Source organism: Hermetia illucens, chromosome 1 (assembly GCF_905115235.1).
Source record: "Hermetia illucens chromosome 1, iHerIll2.2.curated.20191125, whole genome shotgun sequence".
NCBI classification, from domain to species: domain Eukaryota; kingdom Metazoa; phylum Arthropoda; class Insecta; order Diptera; family Stratiomyidae; genus Hermetia; species Hermetia illucens.
Window position 1 is genome coordinate 217,903,021 of NC_051849.1, and position 26,829 is coordinate 217,929,849.

The following is a 26,829-nucleotide window of genomic DNA, read 5'->3' on the forward strand; positions in this document are numbered from 1 at the left end:
AGGTGAAACGAGAAACAGAGGTCAAATATTTGGGAATCACGCTAGACCAAAAATTACTCTGGAAGACACATGTCGGAAACACTTGTCGGAAAGTCACGAGGGCTCTGATGACTTGCAGATCCATAGCAGGAAAAAAATGGGATTGCAGCCCGAAGATACTACTTTGGATATGTACTGCAATAGTAAGGCCAATGATTACCTATGGAGCGGTAATCTGGGCAGAAAGAACCCAACTCAGCACACAAGCCAGGGAATTACATCAGCTCCAAAGGCTAGCTTGCGTGTGTATCAGTGGGGCAATGAGGACATGCCCAACGGCATCCCTGGAGGTCCTTCTGAGATTAACCCCTCTCCATCTGCACATACAGATGCAGGCAAGGAGATCAATATTCAGGATGGCCGGTAGTATGAGTGAGGCGGGGAGTTGCCTAAATCGAAGGAAGAATGATATCCTTTCTAGCCGGTATCCCGAATTACTGATACCGACGCACAACATGACAACGAGGTTTCACTTCGATAAGAAGTTTGAAACACGTTGGAGTAACAAGGCAACCTGGGAGAGCGTGGCTGCGACATATGGCTTAAACCAGCAACTGATTACTTGGTACACTGACGGATCCCTTACAGCAGAGGGAACGGGTGCCGGTGTCATTGGTCCAAGGAAAATGTACTTTGAGCCAATGGGCAGGTACACTAGCATATTCCAGGCGGAAATTTACGCCATAGACAAATGTGCCTCCTTTTATCTGCAAAGGAACTACAGGGGGCAGAACATAGCTATTCTCACCGATAGCCAAGCAGCGATCAAGGCACTTAGGTCCAACCAGGTGAACTCTAAACTGGTATGGGAATGCCTTGAGAGACTGAATACACTCGGCTCGTCCAACAAGGTCTGGATACTTTGGGTTGCAGACCATGCTGGGTTGGAAGGCAACGAAGCAGCGGACGAACTAGCCAAGAAGGGAGCAGGGATGCCTTTACACGGACCAGAACCCTTCTGTGGAATCGGAAACGGTTTCATGGCTATGAATCTAAGAAACGAAGAGAACCGGTTGAGAAAACTATATTGGGGGGACCTACCAGGGATGGAGCAGTCCAGGGTGCTTATTGGGGGATACGAACCCATGCGTACAAAGGATTGCTTAAACCTCACCAAAAAGAACCTCCGAATCATAGTGGGAATTCTCACTGGTCATTGTGGGCTGAACTATCACCTAGGGAAGCTAGGGATATCTACGAACACTGCCTGCAGGTTTTGTGAGGAGGAGGACGAAACCTCTATGCACATCCTGGGACAGTGTCCGGCACTTGTGCAAAGTAGGTCGATACATCTGGGAGAACACTTAATACCAGATGCAAAGCTGAAACGTCTGGAAGTGGGGAACATACTAAAGTTCCTAACGGTTACAGGCCTGCTTGACCTGTGCGGAGTTGCCAAATCTCCCATCAGGCGCGTCCCTTCGTGCGGATAAGGGAATGCTCGGCGAATGTGTCATGGGTGTGCACATGCACGCATCCGGAGATGTGCGTGTATGGGCATGCTTATGCGCAGGCCGGGTAGGTGGGAAGTAAACGCCCACCCGTGGATAAAAATTGGTTATGGGAAGGACACCCAGAAATTAAACCAAATATGGAAGAGGAGAAAAGTCGTTTTTTTACGGTGCAGGGCTTCGGAAACCCAGCGCCGGCGGTTTTTGGGAGTGAGCAAGCGGGCTCCCGGCCGTCGATATCCAACGACCGCAGTGCCTTAGTAGTGGGAAACTTGGCTACTGTGGCATCTAATGCTACAAGAGATAATGGTGGAGTGGAAATTAGGTCCACACCGGATCCCTTTAGGAGGAGTTCGAAACTTGGGAGATCACCACCGAGAACAATGGTTCTTTTTGGTAGTCGAGATTCGCCGCGGGATTCTGAAAGAAATACGAATAGTCCCTTAATCGAGATCATTCCTTGTGGCGCAAGGCGCGAAAGCAAACGGGAACATACCGGAATGGCGTTCGTTACACTCGGGGAACGAATAAATGAACTGTGCGAGTTCATCAAGGAGAGGCGGAATATCCACCAAAATATTCGAGCCTTGATAAGAGGCATTAAATTGTCTTATATCAAGGCACTCGAAGAAAAGAATTTCCAAGCGTCAGTTGGCAAGGTCACAAGGGAAACGCAGGTGACACCTCCCCGTGATAAAGCAGGCGGGAGACAGGAAAACGGGCTAGAGACGGTACCAGCGAGCCTCTTGGACCACAGCAAGTCCCGGAGAAGAAAAAAGCCTCTTCACCAAAGAAGGCGGAGCCGGCGAGAGTTCCCGCGAAAGTCGGGAATCTCACGATTGCAGCCACAACACCTACAAAAGTGGAAGAAACCAACGCCCGGAGGCCCGAACAATGGACTAAGGTGAGCAACAAGAGAAAAAAGGACAAAAAGAAGCTCCGCCCGGAAATAATAATTATTTCCAAGAAGGGAAATATGTCCTATGCCGACATCCTCCGAAAGGTGAAGTCAGACCTGGAATTGAAGGATTTGAGGGATAGTGTGAGCCGTATCAGGCGAACACAGAGAGGGGATCTGATGTTGGAGTTAAGTAAATCCGCCGACAAGTCGGCTGATAACTTCCGCGGGAATGTGAAAAGTGTACTTGGAGAGGAAGCTGAGGTAAGAGCTCGGAAACAGGAGATAGTGGTTGAATGCAAGGACCTAGATGAAGTCACCTCACGGGAGGACATCTGTGCTGCGTTAAAGCAGCAGTTCAACCTTGGCGATATAGACCAGAGTGCCATAAAAAGGATGAAGAAGGCATATAGTGGCACACAGACTGCTATTATTAGTTTGCCGGCGGAATCAGCTATTAAGTTAATTACCGCGGGCAAGGTAAGAGTAGGTTGGGTCGTGTGCAGGCTCAGGGAGCAAATCTCTCTAAAGAGATGCTTCAGATGCCTCGATTTCGGCCATTTTGCGGCGGCATGCACTAGCCAGCATGATAGGTCGAGGAGTTGCAGGAAGTGTGGGGAAGAGGGCCACCTCATCAAAGATTGCACCGGAGATCCACGGTGTTTGCTATGCAGTGGGAAAGAGGGCGTGGACGACCGGCATGTCGCGGGAAGCAGCAGATGTCCGGTATATAGGAGGGAGCTGAACCGCACAGGCAAATGAGATTGATACAAATCAATCTCAATCACTGTGAGGCAGACCTGCTCTCGTAAACCATTCGGGAGTCGAATGTCGATGTCGCGGTTATTTGCGAGCCGTACAGAAACTACGGCGGTGCGACTTGGGCGGTGGATGCGTCTGGCAACGCCGCAATCTGGGCGTGCGGAAAACAGGCCATTCAGGAAGTCATGGCCCCCCCGGCAGCCGGTTTTATAAGGACGAAGGTCAACGGTGTCCATATTTACAGCTGCTACGCTCCTCCTAGTGCAACCTTAGCAGAATATGAGGAGATGTTAGACAGTCTGGTGTTGGATGCTAGAGACCGCAGCCCTAAAATCATTGCGGGCGATTTCAACGCATGGGCCCTGGAGTGGGGAAGCCGATCGACGAACACCAGAGGTCAAATTCTGTTGGAGTCATTTGCGGAGCTGGACATCGTGCTGGCCAACGTTGGATGCGTGCCCACCTTTCGAGGAAGAGGGTCGGGTTCGATCGTTGACCTGACATTTGTTAGCACTTCACTGGTGAGGGGGATGGCTTGGCAAGTGAGTGAGCACTACACCCACAGTGACCACCAGGCCATCTTCCTCTGCATTGGGAACCGGGGAAGCAGTCAACGACGCTCTGGAGGTGGAAAGGCTAAGGTGGTTTGCTGGTCTATCGGAGCTTTCGACGAGGAGACATTCCTGGCCGCATTGGAGGGAGCCCATGATCCGGATGGAACAGCGGTGGAAAGGGTCACACAGCTGTCTCAGTGTGTAACCGAAGCATGCGACGCTACGATGCCACGACGACGTTTGCACCACGGCAAGAGGCCAAACTACTGGTGGAACACGGAGATCGCTGCCTTGAGATCCTCTTGTCTCCGAGCGAGGAGACTTTCCCACAGGACAAGGGGAAGGCCGGAGCACCAGGAGCGTGAGGAGGAATACAGGGATCTGCGAAGCAACCTTAAGAAGGCCATTCGGAGAAGCAAGCGGGAATGCTACCAGAAGCTCTGCATGGAGGCTAATACGAATTCGTGGGGTACAGCCTACCAAGTTGTAATGAAGAAGATCCGCGGGCGAAAATCACCTCAGGTGACATGCCCGCGGCTCTTGTTGCAAATAATTGCAACTCTTTTCCCGCAGCAGGAGCAGGACGAAAGAGAACCCCAACTGGCAGCTCAGCAGGACGTATTCTCGATCCCTGATGTTACCGAAGAGGAACTTTGGGAAATCTGCAGACTTATTGGGGACAGCAAGGCTCCGGGATTGGACGGAATTCCGAACGGGGCTCTGAAGGTGGCGGTCAAGGCCAGACCAAGGTGATTCGCAAGCACATTCGAATCGTGCATGGTAGAAGGAGTGTTTCCCGCCCAGTGGAAGAGGCAGAAGCTGGTCTTGCTACCGAAGTCCCGAAAACCACCCGGCGTGCCCTCTTCATATCGCCCTATTTGTCTCTTAGACACCATGGGGAAGATGTTGGAGAGGGTGATATACAACAGGCTGCTCCCGTTCATCGAGCTTGCGGGTGGCCTTTCAGAGCGGCAATATGGGTTTCGGCGAGCCCGTTCTACGGTCGATGCAGTAGTAAAGGTCGTGGAATTGGCTCGAAATGCAATGGCCACGGGCAAATGCTGTGCTCTGGTGACACTGGACGTCAAAAATGCTTTTAACTCAGCCAACTGGGGCTGGATTAAGGGCGCTTTGGCCAAACTGGGTGTTCCTAGCTACTTGGCTCGGCTCATCGAGAGTTACTTTTCGGACAGACTTCTCTGGTACGAGACGGACGACGGGCCGAAGGAGTACATTGTGACAGCAGGTGTTCCTCAAGGTTCTGTATTGGGACCGCTGCTGTGGACCATAATGTACGACGGAGTGCTTGGCCTTCGCGTGCCGGAGGAGACAACGCTGATTGGTTTTGCGGACGACTTGCCGGTAGTTGCAATTGCAAAGCATCCCGAGGACGTGGAGCTTTATGCAAATGAAGCCATTCATACCATCAAGTTATGGTTACGAATGGCCAAGCTGGACCTGGCGGGCGAAAAGACGGAGGCGGCCCTCATTACCAACCGTAGGAAGAACAATACGGTTACCATCCAGGTTGGTAATCGTGAGGTCGTCTCAAAATCGGTTGTCAAATACCTGGGGGTGATGATCGATGCCAAGCTGAGTTTCAAGGGACACTTGGATTATGCGCGAGAGAAGGCAGCAAATGCTAGCTCATCCCTTGCAAGGATGATGCCTAACGTGGGAGGGCCGAAGTATAGTCGCAGGTTACTCATGGCGGGAGTGGTGAGGTCGATCCTGCTATACGCGGCCCCTGTCTGGGCGGGAGCGTTGAACCACGCTGTCAACCGGAAGAAGATGTGTTCGGCATACCGGCTAATTGGGCTAAGGGTGTGCAGCGCATTTAGGACGGCGTCGACGGAGGTAGTGTGTGTTATCGCAGGAATGATCCCTATAGATCTTCTAGCGAGCGAGGCACACTGGCTCTACGAAAAACGGAAGGCAAATCCAGCCGAAGTGAATGTGGATTTCCGAAAAGCCATCAGGAGAGAGTTGTGTGGCAAGTGGCAACAACGATGGGATAACTCCGACAAGGGCAGGTGGACCCATACATTGATCCCGTGCATCGAGAAATGGGTCAACTGAAAGCACGGAGAATTGAATTACCACCTGACACAGTTCCTTACGGGACACGGTGGCTATAGGAAGTACTTGCATCGCTTCGAGTTAGACGAGTCTCCCAACTGTCCTGAATGCGGTGCTACACTCGAGGACCCGGAGCACGTTATGTTCCATTGTCCCAGATTTCTGCAGCAGAAAAGGAGGTTGAACAGCATCTTAGAGGCGGACATCGAGCCCTCCAACCTGGTGGAAGAGATGTTGAAGTCGGAGGAAAACTGGATGGCGGTAAATGAGGCAGTAGCCGTGGTGCAGACAAAACTCCTGGAGTTGGATCGAGCTCGGAAGGCGGCGCGACGGAGACGTGACATGGACGAGCTGGTATAGCAAACCAGAGCCTCCCCTGCGAAGTAATACTTTACGGTGGTCCCGCGGGGAGGGGCGTAAGAGTGAAGGTGGTTTTAGTGGGTGTGAATCCCACACATTGCTGCAACCTGGCGCAGCAGCGTCTTTCTAAGATTTCCACTTCCATCCATAAAAAAAAAAAAAAAAAAAAACAGGCCTGCTTGAGATACTATGATCAACAGGTACACTATAACCAGTGAAAGGGGCACAATAGTTCTTCAAGGACGCAGTGCGACTTTCCCTTAACAGAATAATAATAATAACTGTCATGTCTTTATTTGGGTTTCAGGAACTATACTTGCATCAGTTTGAAGGTAATCCTTGCATTTAATTGCACTATCAGACAACCTACTTCATCATTCTGTAAAATTGCAACTAAAATCAGGATGGCAGGATCACTACTTTAGACAATTTTAATATTTCCAACTTATATTATTTTTCCTATTCGACTAAAGGAAAAGTTCCAGACATTATTCCCGGAAAAGCTTATTCTTTCTGACCTCTTCGTTATAGCCATCTTCGCCTCGTCCCCCCATTTAAATCATTAATTTCACTTGGTCGCGATAAAGTGGCTGCCAATAGCACGACAAAAGTTTTTTCACTCCATATTCCATCGTCAAACGACAAGAAGAAAGAAGTTTTCTCAATCTTTTGTTGTCGTAGCTCCTTTTGTTTGCTCCAACTCGTGAAACCACGGAGGCTCCACTAAGAGGAAGCTGAAAGGATAAAGAACTCAGATGACGATGACGGGGAGAATGACTGACCTTTCTGTTGTAAAAAAAAGGAGCCACTGAACATTTTCTTGTTCGATTTCGTCCCTATGATGTTTCCAGAGACACAACGACGACTACTACAATGGACAGAAAGTCTGGGAGGGACGAAGACCAGGAAGGACGAAAAAAAAACCCTTAAGTGAATCCTATTTGTCGCTTTGTTGTTTGAAATTATTTTAGGATTGAGGGTTTTTTTTCCACGTACTTCCTTATCGTAGGAAATAATGGTGGAATTTGTCTTGGAAGGGAAGTAGTTTTCTGTTAGTAAATGTCCTGAGCAACTTGTGTAAAGTCAATTAAGAAGGACAAATATTTCACTGGGTCGGAAAATGAAGACAGGTTAAAATTAAGATTGTGACCGGTGGGTACTTGTCGCAATACTTCATACCGGCAAAGTTTGCGTTAGTTCTTGAGTAATTTAAGGTTGTTTCCTAAGTACTGACTTTCTTTAATAACTTCTGGTAAGTTCGAGATTCCTGCGTTAACTTTTGTTATTTGCATTTTGTAGATGAAATGAACCTTCAAACTATTTTCATCTGTTTTTTGGGTCTTACTCTCTCATGATGTTACGAAATTTATATTTATATTTAGTAACTTAAGAGGAAAGGTCCTTCGGCGCTCCTTCAACACATTAGATACACTTCACGAACAGGATGAAACAATCACGTCACTATTGACTCTTCCCAAGACCTAGAGATATCCCCCGCAAATAATCCCACGTAACTTCCGAGAGTTTATCCTGAAAATAATCAAAGGAGCTTTCCATTTCAAGGATCCTCTAGAAGAGCGTATATCTTGCGGTTTGAAACAAAGGAGGGAAGTTTTTATTTCACCAAACAATGTTATTTACCGACCCTAAAACTAACAAATGAAAAAATTTATTACCTAAGAAACTACCCTTAGAGCTCTTTTTCCTTTCTCTTATTCAGGGGTATGCTCTGTAATTTTGATCTAACTTACTTCTGAAAGTACATTTGCGAAATGTAACAGGAAACTTTTAAGGGAATTTGGTTGTTGTTTCTTAGAATTACGGTGTTAATTCAAGGATGAAATAGGGGCGAAGTTGGACTTTATTTCGCTCTACTAGACATAATATTCCTAACCCGAAACCCTAGACATCGGGGGATCCCTCGAAAGTGAAAACCGACAAGAACGTCGGCCTCCACAAAAACCGACTAAGAAGCGAAGGTTCACTGGCGTCCTGCTCAAGAGCCAGTACCAGAAGGCCATGCATATTCTCAGTAAGATTGCTAAGAATAAGGAGGTCGGTACTGCCGACGAGCGGGATGAAAAAGACCTCACTAAATACCAGGCGATTATTGAGGAATACAATGACAAACGCCAGGTAATTCTGCTAGCGGTAAACTAGCGCCGAAGTTGTGGACCAGTGTTGAGGTCAGGTCCTCGAGGATGGTCTTTGAGCATCTCCCGGACACCGAAGGCAAACACGGTACTCATCCCCTGCTTTGATTCCCCTCAGGTGGTCCGTGAGTTTCACGTTATAGCTTGCGAGAACCAATTCTCTAGGGACTTTCTCGGTTCGTGCGTCACTAAGATTAGCGACGCCTGGGAGGGCGTAAAGCTCAAACTCATCCCTCACGACGAGATTCCCAGGAGACCGGTCGCTCGCATCTGATTGCCGAAGATTCGCATGGATAAGGTCAAGTTCGTCCAATTCCTGCGCCTTCAAAACCCCAGGATTCTTATGGACGACTGAGTTTTTATCAAGGAGGAAGAACCTCAGACAAACAGCCAACCTTTTCTACTGCGTATAAACGAAGAGTGCCTGGAGGCATTGAAAATTGAAGTTCGGAAAGGTAAAAGTGTTCCGCTCTGCAAAACCGTACGACGACCTAGATCCAATCGACGCTGTCAATGAACTGTTAAAGGAGGTGACGATCGACGGTCCGACGGGGACTGACGAACCCCCCACGCAAGCAGATTAAGCTGAAATTAACGCAGATAAATCTTCAGCACTCGAAGTGCCCTTCGGCTAATCTGCTTGTCTTCCACCTAGAGGAAGACATCGACATCGCATTAATACAGGAGCCCTGGGTCGGAGGCGACCGAACCATCAAAGGGCTCTAAAGCAGGAGACGCTGATCAGGACAGACGAAGAGCATGTATTCTCGCGAGGAAGAGTCTGCACGCTTTTCTGGGTTCGGACCTGAGCTCCATCGACCTAGTCGTGGTCAAGTTGGAGTAGGCGGGGGCAGAGAACGTGTATATTTCCTCGGTTTACATGGCTCACGACCGATCAGGTCCGCCAAAAGTACTACAACATCTGACAAACACCATAGCAACAAAGAAAGTCAACCTGTTGATAGGCTACGACGCCAGTGCAGGACATACGCTTTGGGGCAGCTCGGAAATCAACGAGATAGGTGAGTCATTTTTTGATTTTATTTTTATTTCAAACCTATCGATGTGTAACAGGGGCAGTACACCAACTTTCCGTTTCCCCTGCATCTCATAAAGTAGCATACACTAGAATGCAACCTCTCACGGGTCGATAGCGCAGTTCACTATGGCGGTAAAAGCTGATTTAGTGGTAGTCAGCGAACACTAACGAAGCAATGCTACCACTTTACGGTATCCCAACTTATCGGGGATTTCGAGCTCTTGAGTTTGTTTGGATTGGGTGCATAGGGATAACGTTTTTTGGTGTTTATCTAATACCGAGTGAGACGATGCTGGACTTTTGAGGTATGCTTGACGTCTAGCACGGAGGGTGGATCCTGATATGGGGTAACTTCAATACTAGGGCTCTTGAATGCGGCGTATCTCATCCAGACTCCAGAAAGAAACGGATCCTGAAAATGGCAGTGAGAATGGGGTTCGCAGTTTTAAACATTGAATCCCCGCCAATGTTCCGGTTTCTAGACTGCGAAGGAAGTATCTCCAACGATCTCCCTGCGCGTGGAACTCGTCGAAGGCTTTGAAACAGGCGTAGCCGTGCTGCAAGGTACTTCGATGATGAACGTAATAACAGTAGCCTGCGGAGCTTCTATGCCCGGAAAGCACCTAGGCGTGTTTTGTATTAGTGAACGGCAGAAATTGACGTTCTGCGGAAAAAGTGTCATGAGTTCCGCCATCAGGCGCAGTGACCAGGGAGAGGGCATACACCACCGTGGTACAAATCAGCTAAACAAAGACTCCATAGTGCAATGAACAAAAGAAAAGCTCGTTGCTGGCAGAACTTAGACAATGAAGTTAAGTCCTTGAGGGTTTAACGTGAGCACCTGTCATGCGACTTAATTCCACGGTCTTCTTAAGACGCGGATTGATTTTGTGACCACAATCAGGGCCCCGCTGAGACAAGCGACAACGGTACCAGTCTATACCAGGTGCATGGCTCAGCATTCATGCTGGTGGATGCAAGCCATACCTAAATCTCTACCGAACTAACGAGTACGGCACCCGTGTTGAAACGCAACACCACGCCGAGACCCGAAGGTCTCCTCTCACTTGGGCATAACCATAGCTCCATGAAGCTCCCACTAGGGGACCTACCGCAAATAACCGAGCTGTACTCACAGACAACGGGAGTTCACCCGAAGTATGAGAGTCCAGGAGCTATCCCGGTTCCCATGGTACGAGTATACCCCTGGTAAGGTTTGGTGGCCAATTTGCCACTTCAGATGAGTCCGCGTGCAGACTCGGGTCTTGTCGCCCTAATTAGGCCTTTGGAACATTCGCCTACTGCATCACGGCCGGCAAACCAAAGTGAGTACAGCGTCTCCCGATAATGATGCGTCTCTCTCCATTCTTGAGTTCATGTGTCGAGAATTTGCCTGACATTCGGGTTTTCTACTGCAGGCAACGTACAACGACATTGACCAATCTAAAAAACCGTGATTGCAGTATATAGTTTGCGACTTGGTTGCTTCCGCAACATGAGGGGTTTTTATCTAGAGAGGTTCCAAACCGTCCGTGTTGGAGTAACTGCTGCCCAGTAAACCATAAGCCGGGTCAAGCAGTTTTTTTTGGATATATTCCTCGAGAGGCACAGTCAGCAGTATTGGTTTAGATTTCACATGATATACATTCTTCGGGGAAAATGTTGCCCAAATGGTTGCGCTCTGTTTCCGAACCTATTTGTTCTCAAGGTCTTGTTGGATTCGAATCCATCATAGCGCAACTTTTGAATCAGTAAGTTCCGTGAAGCGAATGGTAATTTTTCCAAAACTCTTCCATACGTATAATGGTCTGTGGGGGGGGGGGGGGGGCTCCTTGACGATACCACCAATTCTCCACGCAACATAAGGGTAACCTCAGCTTGCACTCTGAGAGAAACTCATCTTTTGGACTTTGATTTTCCATCTTTTCAGCCTTTAGTCATTCTTCTTCTTGGTTTCTGCTTATTCACTGAGGATTCCCTTTTTATCGTCGCACTGTCATGTTAGTCATTAAAGTGGCTCTCAGGGGTCGTTTGCGATCTTTAACAGGCCGGTCACGATACAGGTAACGTCGCCGAGGTGCTCGAAAAGTTCGTAGACTTATGAAAGTCTCCCCGCAAAGAGAGAATCGCGAGTGACCAGTGCACACCATGAAAGTTCTTGGAGCTATCGACAGCTCTCTGACGACGTCGATGCGGGGATGTGAGCTTAACTCTGCCAAGTTACTAGTTGTACCGTGTCTTAAGAGCCAGCCCCCTCGACACCCTAGCCAGATATTGTGCAGCGAATTGTATAAGCAGACCGCGTCATCTCGAGTGAGCGCTGATCCGTCTGTGAGTTCCGCTTTGCTTCGCTACCTGAAGCGTTCAGCGAAAGAGGCAACAAGGGTTGAAGCACTCAATGGGTGACCGGGATTCTCATGTCCAAATATGTTAAAGAGAAAGTCTCGCAATGTGAACGGTTGCTAAAGCGGGGACGGCTAACCAGTACCCTGCAGTGTTTTCACTCCGGAAAAAAGTCTAGAAATAATCTCTGAAACTGAGCAAGTAAATTCGGACATAAGCCGAAGGTGTATCAGGAAATGCGCGGCAGAGGTGAAACGTATGCTGTTTACAACTTTTCTCCAGAAAAATGTCGGGAAAGGCATGAAAAAGGGAACTGGAAGAACTCCTAGACCACATTTTGTTCTACATGAGGACGTGGGTACCAAAACCAAAAACAACCGCACTTCCTGCTGAGAACATCGTAAATGTCAAACAGATCAGAAGCAGTCCCTCGGAAAGCCAGCTGGGAAAAAAAGCGGAAAAAGGAAGACGCGTATGCAGGAGGTTTCATCCAGATTGTCTCCAGAGCTCAAAAAAGAAGCTAAAGAAGGACCATAGGAAGGAACATACGGCGTCATTAGAAAACCGTCCGTACAAAGTTAAGGCGGCTGCAAATGGGGGACTACCAAAGGAAAAGACGAAGAAACGAAGAGGACTACACTGCCGACTCTTCTCATTAAACCGATGGTACGTAAGACATTTGCGGAAATTATCAGCGAGATCCGCTATAAGATCAAGCCCAAAACAGTGGAGCAGAAATACCTGCCACACACGTTCTGTTAGGTGACCACCGGGCTACTGGGAGAGAAGGCTCAAGCATCTAATCTAGAGCCTATGCGCTCTCCAAAGTCTTCACTGCCTCACAGAAAAGGTTGAAGTAGAGGAAGCGCGAATGTCTAGAGGTAACCAATACCCGGATCGGTATCACCTCTTAGAATTCTTGAGTTCAAAAACTCGTTGTGAAGGAACTTTCCGAGCAATGCACGAGCAAACTGCTCAGTAGAAAATGAGTAAGTCGAATGCGGATAACGTCTACCAAGTGTTACATGAGTTTAAACAACAACCTTCTGGAGATTTAGCAACAGGATAGCATGCCGTAGACACGGTCAGGAGGATCGCTGCTGGCAGAACCCAGTTTATGTGGAATCGTGAATCAGTGAAAATTCAGTTTAAGATTTACCACCCAGAAAACAGGGGCTCTGCAGAAACCGGGCACTGGTGTTCTACCATTGGCCAAACTTGCTACTCCGCGTGTTTAATGCTGAAGGACTGTATTTTTTTACCGCTGGAAGGTAACGAGGTTCGCGTTGATTAGAAAAGGGAAAGGATATTCCACTACCTCATTTGCCGTCAGCAGACCGTGTGTATACTTGACGGAGCTGGGAAAGTGTTCGAAGAGCTCATAAGGGGGAGACTTCTGAACCAATACGAAGCTGTTATAGAGGTCATGTAACCGGTTCATCGAGCTAAGGCACACAACCATCGATTTCCCCGGGAAGTGCTGTTCGTGCCTTCAATTCCCCAAGATGGATCGATACGCTAGGCAAACTAGAAAATTCATTCCACTTGCAGAGCTATGTATCTCTTGTGAAAATTTATCTGAGAGATCCCTCTCTGCTCGAGGATAAGTGAAAGGGGGTAACACAAGGATCCATCTTAGGGCTGGACATCTGGCTGGGATTCTACGATAGTGTGCTAATCTTCTCTTTCTTCAGCCTTTGTCCCGTTCACAAGCGGGGTCGGCTCGTCGTGATCGGCTTCGCCATTTGGCTCTATCGAATGCCTGATCTGGGTGCAATCTCGAGGCTTTCAAATCCCCATTCAGCGTATCAAGCCACCGTTGCCTAGGTCTGCCTTTTGGTCGTTTACCATCGACTTCGATGTTCAGACCAATCTTGGCAAGTGAATTCTCGTTTGCACGAATTGCGTGACCATACCATCGAAGACGCCTCCCTCGCAAGTTTTCCACGATCGGTGCAATCCCATAACGATCGCGGATATCCTCATTTCAGATGTGATCTAAACGTGTGACGTCACTAGTCCAATATAGCATCTTCGTCTCCATTACCGCAAGACGCCGTTCATTGTCTTTTATGATCGGTCAACACTCAGAACCATAGAGAGCGACATTCGCACTTGGTTGGTAGGTTATGCAGATAACGTTACGTCACTTACTGCCGAACGCACGTTGGAAAAAAAACCAAAGTAGTTATCTTGACCAGAAAGAGAATCCCGACCCTGGGTGCCATATCCATCGGCGACTTGATTATATAGTCAAAACCAACGGGTAAGTGCCAGTACCTTAGGTTAACGCTCGACTCGGAGATGACCTTGTTCGAGCAAATCAAAGCAGCGGCAAGGCTGCGGCAGGAGCCTAGGTCTTCAGTAGACTAATAACGAATGTTGGGTTGCTTACATCTTCCAGGAGATGTCTTCTTATAAGTGTAACGCAGAGCGCGGAGGGGTGGGCTTATGAGCCTATCGCGGAGGTGTATCGTAAGCGTGTTGCCCAAGTGTAGTGATGCCTGACGGTGGTAAAATCACCCAATTCACCCTCATGGTCCACCGGCCTGTTTGCCCATTTCTGGAAGCCCCCAATACTGGGCCTCCAAACAGTTGGGCATTTTCTCCTATTTTCGTTTTGTGTTCCTTCTGCCACCAACCAACCTGGTGGGTACTATATCTTGTTGAAGATCCTATTGAAACTAAGTTATGTAAAGCTTTATCTATTTGCTCCTTCTTTGACAACATACAGATAAAGATACTCCTGCTAAGGACATCCGGAATTCAACAGGTTGTCATTTGCATTTCTTCGAATTTAGGAGCAAAGTAAATTCACAATAAAAGTTCGGTAGAAATCAGCTCCTTTGGATATGAATATAAGCCGACTACATTTTGTAGGACCAATAGGCACAAAGGAACCTTAAAAGCAAGAGATACTATCAGTTTCCGGAGCTCGGCTAATTTTCTGGTGTAAATAAATTTTCCAAGGAAATTCGATTGCTTTGAGATCCTTTGAAATTTCACTCGAATTCGGTGAATATCCTGCGTGCGAGTTTTTCCTGCTCCTTTCATATTTCAATATCCTTATGCGACATAAGCTGTACCATCAGCTGGGTTTAGTCATACATAACAGCCTCTGCTGTGTCCCATTCTTTAGATTTCCGCCCCACAAAGCCTCGAGTTTGAGCTTCACTACTTGCAATATGAAATAGGACCAGACACGATTGCCAGTATCGTCACATTTTCTCAATATTTTCATGCATTGGAAAACGAGAATGTCCCAGCAGGAGGGTTCCTGTGATTGTCTCCAGAGCCTGGAGGAGCTTGAAACTTAGTAACGATAGACGTGTCCCTTTTGTCCCCTCGAGGAGCATTTGGATAATGTCTCGTCGCAGTTTCTGCCCTACAATATACAAAAGGGACATCCACACTGAATATACCCCATACGAATGTATCTTAAATGCGGGGGTGGCGTAATAGAAACACCATTAGATCCTGGTGACACGTGCAAGTAATAATTCTAAATTGTTGTTTTGTATCAGGAACACAATTGACTTACTTGGCGACGTGTTTGGTCTGTATCTTTTTGCGCTCGGATACACACTGAGAATGGAATGAAAACAGATTGCTGCTCAGCTACCTGCTCCTGTTGGATTACAATAAGGTTCATTAAACTAAATTAGGTGGTTTTCAGATTGAAGTTGAAGTTGAAAGAAAAGTTTTCAAAGGACACGCGGATATTATTGAGGATATTTTACAATTGAAGTGACGTGGACTGGGTACTGCTGGACTTATTGTTATTTAAGGGGTTGTTTCAAAGAGAATGGTGGTGACCTATTCCAGGAACATTAAAGACAAAGTTGTTGGTGGACCGGACTAAATGAGGAGCAACTTACTCCCTCGTTTTTTAGTCCATGGATCCCTAGTTTGGAGCGTAGCACCCCAAGCATTAAGAATCAAAAAAATCCAAAATTTGACTGACGGTTTCGTCCAGGGCAGAGGCAACTCATCAGACGCTGCCTCACCTCTGGATCTGCGGGATCCTAAGGACTTAGGATCCCGCAGATCCTAAACAACAACCTAGCTTTAGTCTAGCATAGACTACAACGACTGTCCAATATAACTCGCAACCTTGTCGTATTTTTGCGATGACAAAAGGGAGCGTCTTTCCACCTGTTGGCACTTTCGGTCACGCTGCTCCCAGGGCAGAGGTGAGGCAGCGTCTGATGAGTTGCCTCTGCCCTGGGCGAAACCGTCAGTCAAATTTTGGATTTTTTCTGATTCTTAAAGTTGTTGGATTTCCGTGCTGAAACCACCTAGAAAAAACGCTTTTCTGTTTTGTCAACCTTTATTTGTTGCATTTTTGTGAAATGTATTCCTTTTGAAGCGGTAATTTATGAATTTCAGGCTTTGGACTTTTAGCGGGCTAGTCGGCTCACTGACGCGTATCTTCTTTATCGAAGGTCACAACTTTCGATAACGATCGTTAATTGAAATAATAAAAACTTGTTGTTTCTTTTCCGTTGGTGTGGATATTTACTCTTGCAAAAACCGATATTTCGGGAACCACTTGTTCCCTTCATCAGTGCTAACAAGTTTGCTCATCTGTAGACATTAAGCATTAAGCATTCCACCATATGTTTTGCCACCATAGATTTAGTGGGCCTCCTTCATGTGCTCCCTAAACCTGGTGGTTGCCAACCTTTTTGTTTGCCCGATATACACCTTCGGACAATCTGAGCAGGCGATCCTCTACCGTTTTTCGACCTTTCCTACCAGCTGTATGTCAAACCTTTTCAATGTCCTTTGTATGTGTTTGGACAGATTTGAGAAGGTTACACTTTATCTTTTTTGAGCGGTTGAGGGTAATTGTTGGCTATAGAGTGTAGTGAGATTACTACGTTCTAACCTTCGGGTGTGTTTCTTAATCATTGGGTCTATGGTGGCGCTGGGGTACCCGTTCTTCAAAGCCCTGTCCATGATGGAGAGTTTTTCGCTCCGGTAGTCTTCCTCTGTGAGAGGAATTATTAGGAGGCGGTGGATCATAGTGCCATAAGCAGCAATTTTGTGCTGGTAGCTGTGGAACGAAGTGGCCGGGATTGTACGTTGAGTGCTGGTCGGTTTCCTGAAAATAGAAAAAGTAAATTGTCCGTTTTGACGTTTGATTAGTAAATCTAGGAAAGCCAATTGGTTGTTAGCTTCAATCTCGTGAGTGAAGGTTATTTTAGGGTGCAGCATGTTGATTTTATCCAACATATTTTGGATACTTGTGTCCGGGATCACTGCCAAAATGTCGTCCACGTACCTGAACCATTTATTTGGCAATAATCCATCCTGCTCCATTTTTTCCTCCAGTGATGCCATGAAGATTTCACTTAGGAGTGGGGAGAGGGGATTGCCCATCGCTACACCTGAGGTCGTTTTGAAATATTTTCCCCTGAATGTGAAATAATTCTCACTCATGCAGAGGGAAGCCAACCTCGCATATTGTTTAGCCTTTTTCCTCCATTCTGGTGTCGAACCAAAACGTAGTAGCCACTCTTCAAATTTTGTTATGGCTTCTTTTACAGGTGCTTGGGAATAAAGCTTTGACGGTAAATGACACTAGTCGTTCATTATCCGCCAAAGCCCCCACTGCACTCAATCTATCATTCAATTCTTTCGAGTTTTTGACGGATTGGTTTCCGTTAATGGATCCCAATTTTTGGCATTCCTCGACCAACCATTTTGCAATGTTGTACGTAGGGGAGTTAGAATCTGCAATGATCTCCATCATCTCATTGCCTGATTTATGTATTTTTGGTTGGCATCTAATTCTAGGTAACGAGGGGTTTGGCATCCGCAGTCTGGCTGGGTTACCAACCACTAGAGAGCATTCTTTGAGGGTCTTCTCTACTCTTTTTATGGATCCTGGTAGCGGGTCGTTCCTTAGTTCGAAGTAGTTTCCTCCAGTTAACTTTTCCATTACAAGGTTATCGTAATGTTGCTTGTCCATAATTACGATCATGTTACCTTTATCCGCTTTTAAGTAGTATACCGGCTTCTTCTTCAGTTCTCGTGCGATCTTGATTTCTCGCTGGTTAGCAGACTTTCGAATCTTGTTTTGGTGAGCCATGGCTTTTGACATTTCATGCCGAATTTCCTCCTTTGCTTCATTGCCCATGAACTTTATAGCTCTTTCCACATCTACTACAACGTGCTCAACTGGCAGGTCCGTTTTTACAGCGTAGTTCCAACCCTTGTTTAGGAGATCCATTTCCTGCTTGCTGAAACTAGTAGAGGATTTATTAATAACTCGATTAGGAATAGTACTTACTGTTGGTTTTTCCTGGCTAGTGTGCTGGGAGAGTAGGAGTTGATTCCGCACAGCTTTCTGTTGCTGCTAATTGGAAGTGCGCATTATATGCCTTCAGTGTGGTAGAGGCTAATTTTGCATGAAGCTTTTTAACACTAGTCCTAATTAAGGTTTCTTCTACTGATCTAGTAAGATTAGAGGGTAAACTTAAACCTGACTTAATACTAACCACATGGGACTTGGGCGTGACACCATACTTCAAGCATAGTTTGAGAAATTTGAGTGCAGCCATGCTTTTTTTTTGAATTTGAGCAAATTATTAAAAACCGCTTGAGGCTTGACGGCCATGTTAATCTATTAACTAATTAATCTATTAAATCTATATTTAAATATCCACACCAACGAAAAAGAAACAACAAGTTTTTATTATTTCAATTAATTAATCGTTGGAAATACCGCCCAATTTCACTCAGAACGATCATTATTTGTGTAGGGGCTACGGTTGCACCTTAGCTTCCTCCAGTTCTTCCAGAGAATCCTAAATTCCTCCTCTACTGTTCTACGCCATGTCACTCTAGGGTGAACCACTCATCGGCATATCTAGGAAAATGGTTTCCATTGCATAGCCAGCAATACATTCGTCGTCTTTTCTGAAAGTGCGGCCTATCCACTGCCATTTCTTCCCCCTAAACAACACAACAACCGGTAACTGGCCTGTACGCCGAATTAAGTCATCGTCAAAGATTTTATCAGGCCAGAGTATAAGTTGGAGCTTTTGAGCCACAGTTTTGGTCACTTTCATGAGCTGCTCTCTCAAGAGATGTTGGTGTTGATACATCTGCATTTCCAATTTTTGGATAAAAGACCGAGGGCAGATCTGGTTCTATTACCGCTTCAGGTGACTTCAAACTCGGTGCTATCGTCGGCGGAAATAACGCTACCAAGGTAGAGAAATTGATCGACACCCTCGTTGTTCAACCCGTTGATGAAGATAGGAATAATGCGTTGATCAAACTGAGGACCTTGATTTTATTGGTGTTTATCTACAGTCCGACTCTATTTGCGTCCTTGCCTTAATTCAGAGCCATTTGGCCAAGGACCATGATTCGATTAGAGAAAACACATGTCAGCATAGTCGCAGTATTTAAGGAAAGATGTCATGCTTCATTGGAGTCCTCTACGTTTCTCGGACAACGCAACGTGGAGAAGGTCACCGATATTGAGAAGGTTTATTATCGGCAACAGAATAAAATCTTGTCAGAAATTTTACCACGGACATTCGACATTCTGTGATGATGCAAAATTGGAGGAAGAACCCGGTCCTATATTGACAAAAAATGCGGGCAGGTCATCTTCTAAATGATGGTCGATATGAGTACATTGCTCACTGCCAAATCAGGTCATTCTCTTGTGGGTAGCTCGACTGCCCCAATCCGTAGCCCAGGCTTTGAAAATATCCCATACAAATTTGATGTTTCGACTTCTTGTATCCGAAAATGGCTTACCTAGCATTTCCTTGGATTGGGCTATCGTCGTTCTTGGCGGAGTGCAGCAAGTGTATATAAACGTATGTTTGATGTGGGGGAGAGGCAAAGCCTTGGAGCACTCAGACCTTAGTGGTCTATTGCGCTCGTAAGTGAACGTGACAGATTTTTTTGCTTTGACGAATCTAACTTTAAGAAACTCCATCAGTTCTTGGGTTGCTTGATTTTCACATGGCCATATTGGCCCTCCCCCTTTTTCCTTGCCTTTGACGTTCTTTTCAATTTCTGCACCTTTTTGACCTATATATGGCCAAAGTGAAGACCGCTATATGGCCAAAGTGAAGACATCTGACAAAAGGACTCATATTCTCTGGAAAGACATAGCCTATTTTCACTTTATCAACTTCTAGCAGTTTGAATGCTACTGAAATCATTAAAGAGATAGTTGCCGTTTGAGTATCTCGATATGCCTTCGTAAGTCACCTCGTTCCCCCACATGTGTTTGGTGGGTCCAAAGACGTATGATTTTCCAAAGAAGTATTCAATCCTCTGAAAAGGTAATTTTTGGCAGGGCTTTGAACAACACATAAGAACAGCTGAGAGAGTGACTCCCGGTATCGAAGATTAGATTTCAAAGGCTCTTCATCTAGCAACGCGCAAAACTGTCACGTAATGTCAGGATATTTGTCAAACCCTCTCTTATCGGTCACCCTTTTTTTCCAGAATAAAGCCAAGCCTCCTTCTTTCGACCTTTGCCACACATAGCATCTGCAAATTCGTAGTATTTAAGGGTTTATTTTAAAAATTTACATTAGTGACTGCCATCATTCCCAATGGGCTACCAACTAAAGGGTTCGACAGTCCTTCTAAAATCAGTGACTGGCATTTGCAATGAAGACGTCGTCGTATTGCTTGGCCATTTTTTAAGCGGATTCAGGATACGTGTCTGCAAACACCCTTCAATCATCGCCCATTTTTTCTTAACAATTATCTCCTTCTCCCATTTTTTGGGGATTGTGTTTTCCTGTAGATGTTGTAAATCAATGGAAATCGATAACACCATCGTTACTGACCATGGAAGATCTGATTAAAGAACACCAAAAATGCATGAATTATCATTTCTGATTTATGCTTGATGGGTTCAATCTATGCGTGCTATAAACCTGATACCCAATTAAATTCCGAACTGAATTGAAAAAATGGTACCATGTCAACGGTGAAAACAAACTAGACTTGTTCATTGCCTGGCTGCCTTCCTCATTATTCTGTCATATCCACCTTGAAACTTCCTCATGACCGCCCTCGCCCTGGTTTCTGAGAATCAATTTCATCCTGAATATAAAATTGCTGTTTATCGTATTCTGGGAGTTTCACCAGGTTTCCAATATCACTTTGCAAGGCATACCGTTACCTCCATTCCATCCGTAATTCGAAGACTATCCGAACAAGTTTGTATTACACAAAATTTCCCGCAGCACCGCCATGACCATCGAAGAGGGAAAGAGCAGATTAGAAAACATCGACAGCATCACGTATCAACATTCAACCGTGAAGGGGATGAAAAGATTCTGCTTTCGATGCCTTTGATATGATGAAAGGAGCGTTAAGTGAAACCAACCAGCGCTTAGCAAACTTTGGAATTTTTATTGGGACCCACACCTGTAGACGTTGCCTGTCTCTACTGGGCACTTTCAGGAAAAAAATGAAAAAGGATTCCATGAAAATCGCCTTTGCACGTCTGGTCCTGCTAGTCAACTTCGCATATTGTGGCTCATTAGATCCTGAAATGTACAAAAATAGCCAAGGACTTCCACCAACACGGACCGACTCACTTCTAGCCGAGAAGTGAAAATGGACGCCTTGGGAGAAATATATTTGATTGTGGAATATGAAAGATAGAGTGGAATTCCTGGAAATGTTTATTCGAACGATTTTTTTTCTGGGGAAAAATCAAAACACCTGAACCTTTTGAAATTCTGTATAAAGGATGTGATAGGGACGAATGAGTTTGAGCTTTCAGTCGAGAACGGGAGTCACGTTTCGGAACAGAAAATATCCTCACTGCGTGGTATCTGGAGTGCTTCGAAGTTTTCTACTGTGACTTTGTTCAAGAGTTTAGGTTTGTCATATTCGTCCTTTTTTACATACCAAACTTCTCTTCATAATCTTTGCCAGAATCTCGCTTTTGTACACAGCACTTTTCTTGGGAAAAAGAAATTCAAATTCTCGTCCTGTCTCCTCCTGTATAACTTCAATATTTTAAGCAATTTTTAGGTTAACCTTTAATTTTGAGGGAAATTAGCAATAAGCAGGCCTGAAGGGAGGAGGAGATAAAATGAGGCGACCCCCCGCGAGTCTAGATTTTTTGGTAAGCCTGGTACAGAGGCTTTAATTGAATGAAGGGATCTGACCCCGAATATTCCGCATAATATCAACCCCCTCTCAGGATTTTCTCTTTGTACCCCTGGCAACAACTGTCACTCTTCTTATGTCCAGAGCTGATGTCGTCGTTTGAAGGAACACCTGGAAAATTTCGTCTTCTTCGAAAAAGAAAGAAGAATATGGTGTAATCATTGAAGGTGTGTTAAAGTGCCACAATCGGATCAATTCATTATTAGTAGCCACTACCTCTCTAAAAAATTACGAAGTTTGCTTTAAATATAAAGAGCAAAGCATACGCCAGGGGCTCACCTGCATAGCGCCTTCACGCAGAGGTAATGCCTCAATTCAGAGTCTCTCTAGTTTTGGCGACCATAATACATTCCCTCTTTCGAGTAGGTTCGGAATTCTCCAGTTTAGACAGCAACAAGAGCAACTAAATTTAGGCCTTGATTTAAAGATATCGGGAGGGTTGCTTCAGTAGAGGGAGTAAGGCCCTAAGTGAAAATTCTGTCGGCCCCCATATTATTTCCCTTTTCATTGAAATTTCTATTCCGCTCTCCCTGAAAAAAGTCCGGTCCCGAGGGAATCTCCTTTTTCCACCCCTGCCCCACCACTCCCGTTAGCTCTGTTTACTGTAATTAAGGGTGTTGAGTTCGCTGATCTCTCTAAATAGTTTGGTCCATTAAGTAAGGCTGCAAGCGGGGTGGAAGGGATCCTGTGTAGTGAAAGCTCATCTTCAAGGGCTATGCTGTTTTCCGGCAACAACACCTGCGCAGTTTCGATTCGACTTCTATGTTAAGGTATACAGGCAAACCCCGAAAAGTAAAAAGGACTCAACTCTCAAAAAGGCGGAGTTCATGAAAAGTACGTCTGAAGCTGCCAGTGAAAATATTGCAGTGGCTACCTCGAGAAAAGGGTTCAAACCTTCAAAGGCGGATGCGGAAGCTTGGAGGAAGGTAGAACCGCCGAAAAGAAATAATCGGAGGAAGATAAGACCGGAGGTGATTATTATTTCCAAATGAGGCGAAGGGTCATACGCTGACATTCTCAGGAAAGTGAAGGCAGACCCCGAACTCACCAATTTGGGAGACAACGTCAGCCGCATTAGACGGTCGCAGACGGGAGATCTTATGTTGGAGCTTAAGAAATCCAACAATGTAACCGCGGACAAATTCTTAAGCCAAATCGGGAAGACTTTAGGACAGGAAGCCGACATAAGAGCTAGCAGGCCGGAGATCACTATAATCTGCAAAGATATAGATGAAATCACGACGAAGGAGGAGGTTCGCGAAGCGTTGGAGAAACAGTTCGATCTTGCCGGACTACAAGAGTCAGTGGTGAAAGCGCTAAGGAAAGCCTATGGGGGAACACAAACCGCCATCATCAGCCTACCAGTGGAGAACGCACTCAAACTGTTAGCAGCGGGGAGAGTGAGAATAGGCTGGGTTATGTGTCGCTTTAGGGAACAGGTGGCATTAAAACGGTGCTTTAGATGCCTTGGCTTTGGTCACATTGCGAAGGTATGCACTAGTCCAAATGACAGGTCAAAGCAATGCAGGAAATGCGGAGTGGAAGGCCATATCAACAAGGACTGTGGAGCTGACCCAAATTGTCTACTGTGCAAAGGAAAGGAGGGTGTGGATCATCGGTACATTGCAGGCAGCAGCAGGTGTCCGGAATACAGGAGAGCCCTTAGCACAAATCGCAGATGAGGTTGATACAAATCAACCTCAACCACTGCGAGGAGGCGCAGTATCTACTCGCGCAAACCATCCGCGAGAAAAACATCGATGTGGCCATACTAAGTGAACCATACCGAAACCGCGGTGGTAGCGTTTGGGTCAAAGACCAAACGGGCCAAACAGCGCTGTGGACTAGTGGAGAACAAACCTTCGAGGAAATAATGGAGCACCCGGAGGGGGGCACTCGTCGATTATGAGCGGATGCTTGCCGCTCTTGTTTTGAATGCAAGACGACGTTGGCCGATCATAATAGGAGGCGATTTCAATGCGTGGGCTCTTGAATGGGGCAGCCGGATAACTAATGTGAGGGGACGTATTCTCCTCGAAGCATTCGCGGAGCTAGACGTGGTACTGGCGAATGTTGGGTCTTCGTACACTTTCCGGGGAAGGGGCCTGGGGTCTATAGTGGACCTGACATACGTGAGTGCCACTTTAGCCAGTAGAATCGCTTGGCATGTCAGTGAGGACTATACTCACAGCGGCCACCAGGCAATCTGCATAGAGATCAAGGGTGGATCGAGCTCGAAAAAGAGTTTTCGCAGAATGCCGGGTATTATGCTTGGCTGGACAGTGAAAGGTTTCGAGGGGGACACGTTTTCCGCGGTGCTCAAATCCGACATATCCCTGAATGGTACGGCTGGAGAGAAATCCACCCAGATCACTCGATGGGTGACGGAAGCATGCGATGCTACTATGCGCCTCCTGAAACAGATTGTTACCACTCTGTTCCCTCACCACGAAAATAGGGGAAGGCAAATTTTTGTCCAGCTAAATGCCGGCATAATACCGTCTGTAACTGTGGAGGAGCTGCGGGAAATATGTGGTAGGTTCGGTGACAACAAGGGTCCAGGTTTGGATATCATCCCCAACCGAGCTTTGAAACTGGCAGTGAAGACTAGGCCCGACCTTTTCGCCAATACCTTCGAGGCGTGCCTAAAAGAAGGAATATTCCCTGCCCAGTGGAAAAGCAAAAGTTGGTGTTGCTTCTGAAGCCTGGCAAGCCACCTGGAAACCCAGCGTCGTATCGTCCTATCTGCCTGTTGGACACAATGGGGAAGATGATGGAGAGAGTCACCTACAACAGACTCCTGCTCATCGTCGAAGCCAGCAATGGTTTGTCGGAACGCCGATTTCCGTCGCGCCCACTCTACGGTGGACGCAATTGGCATGGTGGTAAACCTGGCAAAAGGTGTGCCGTGGTGGCGTTGGATGTCAAAAATGCATTCAACTCGGCCAACTGGAATAGAATTAAAGGGGCGTTGGCTAACATAGGTGTCCCCGGATACTGTGCGAATTTGGTGGAAAACTAACTCTCAGAGAGGATTCTCTGGTACGGGACGGATGAGGGTCCCAAAGAGTACATTGTCACAGCCGGGGTACCACAGGGATCGGTACTTGGTCCCCTGTTGTGGAATATCATGTATAAGGGGGTTCTTGCTCTTCCCGTCCCAGCGGGAACTACGATTGTCGGCTTTGCTGATGACCTAGCTGTGGTTGTTGCAGCAAAACACCCAGAAGATGTGGAGGTTTACGCAACGGAAATAGTGAGAGCGGTAAAGTCCTGGCTAGAAAAGACCGGGCTGACCTTGGCGGACGCGAAAACGGAAGCGGTCTTAATAACGAACCGCAGAAAAAATAACACTGTGAAATTGGAGGTCGGTGGACATACGGTCGTATCAAAGCCGGCTATTAAATACCTGCGGGTAATAAACGACACCAAATTGAGTTTTAGAGTATGCATGCCAAAAGGCAGCCGGTGCCACCACGGCACTTGCAAAAATGTTGCCAAATATCGGTGGATCGGAACATTGCCGGAGGTAGGTGCTAGCCGGAGTGGTGCGCTCCATCCTGCTCTACTCGTCGCCTGTGTGGGCAGAGGCGCTTGCAAACTCTCAGAGATGGAAGCAGGTGAACTCGGTTTACCGGCAGATGGCTTTGAGGGCTTGCAGTGCTTTTAGAACCACATCAGATGAGGCAGTATTGGTGGTGGCAAGCATGATCCCGGTTGACGTCCTGTACAATGCAAGACGTATGGAGGGGCATGCACAGCGTAGAAATGCGGCAAGGTCAGAGTCGCTTGATCTCTGGCAACGCAGATGGGACGAGTCTACGAAAGGTCGGTGGACGCACAGGCTCATTCCCAATATTAGGGTGTGACTTGAGCGAAAACATGGGGAGACCAACTACCACATTACCCAGTTCCTCACGGGACACGGTGGTTGCTACAGGGAGTATCTGCACCGTTTTGGGTTGGATGATTCTCCGAACTGTCCCAGATGCGATGGCATACCGGAGGATCCAGAGCATGTGATGTTTCACTGCCCACGATTTGCGATGGAGAGAAGGAGCTTAAACCAGGTGCTGGGCAGGAGCGGGACCCCGGAGAGCTTGGTTACTGAGATGCTGGAGTCCGAGGAGAAATGGCTTGCAGTTGGCTCCGCAATCATCCAAATGCAGGAGGAGTTACTGAAGGAACAAAGAAGGAGGAAAGCTGCAAATAGGAGAAGGATGAGTGGCTAAGGGCAAACCTACCCCGCCAAGTAATACCTTAATGGTGGTCCCGCGGGGCTGGGACTGGAGAGACCTGGGGTGGTTTTCAGTGGGCGTGAATCCCACACGCGCCCGCTGTAGTTCCGGCGTTCGGGCGGCGGAGCTGCGGCGGACGTGTCTTTCTAAGATTTTCCACCCCCATGTACGCACAAAAGAAAAAAAAATGTTAAAATATACAAGTCGTTGGGATACCATAGAATGTCAATGATTTATTCCAGATGACTTACCGCAGTCATTACGTGATTTTAGAAAGTATAATGACCATCGGCACCTCCCTGTCTGCGATGGAGGGTAAAAGTTACAACATTGTCATTCGATTTTTGATAGATCTCCACAGAGGTGGATAGTTCACTCGATTAAAGTACTTGACAAGCTTCTGTTTGACTTTTTGATAGGTTAGCTTTTAAAGAAAATGTTGGGTCATTAGAACTTCCACCACTAACAAACGAAAAACGTTCACCCCTTGGTCGGGTATAGCACGTCAGTCACATCTAAGCAGCATCGTTCGCGGTTACCTGACATGTGCTTCAGCTCCCCCACGTCTTCCTGAGACGCTCGCACTCTTCCTCTACTGTTCTTCGCCAAATGCTCCTAGAGCGACCCATTCGTTGGCTATCTTGAAAGAGGGGATTACACTACATGGCATAGCCCGCAATGCAATGACCACCCCTCCTTCTAGTGTGACCTATCCACTGTCATTTCTCTTTTCGGATAAC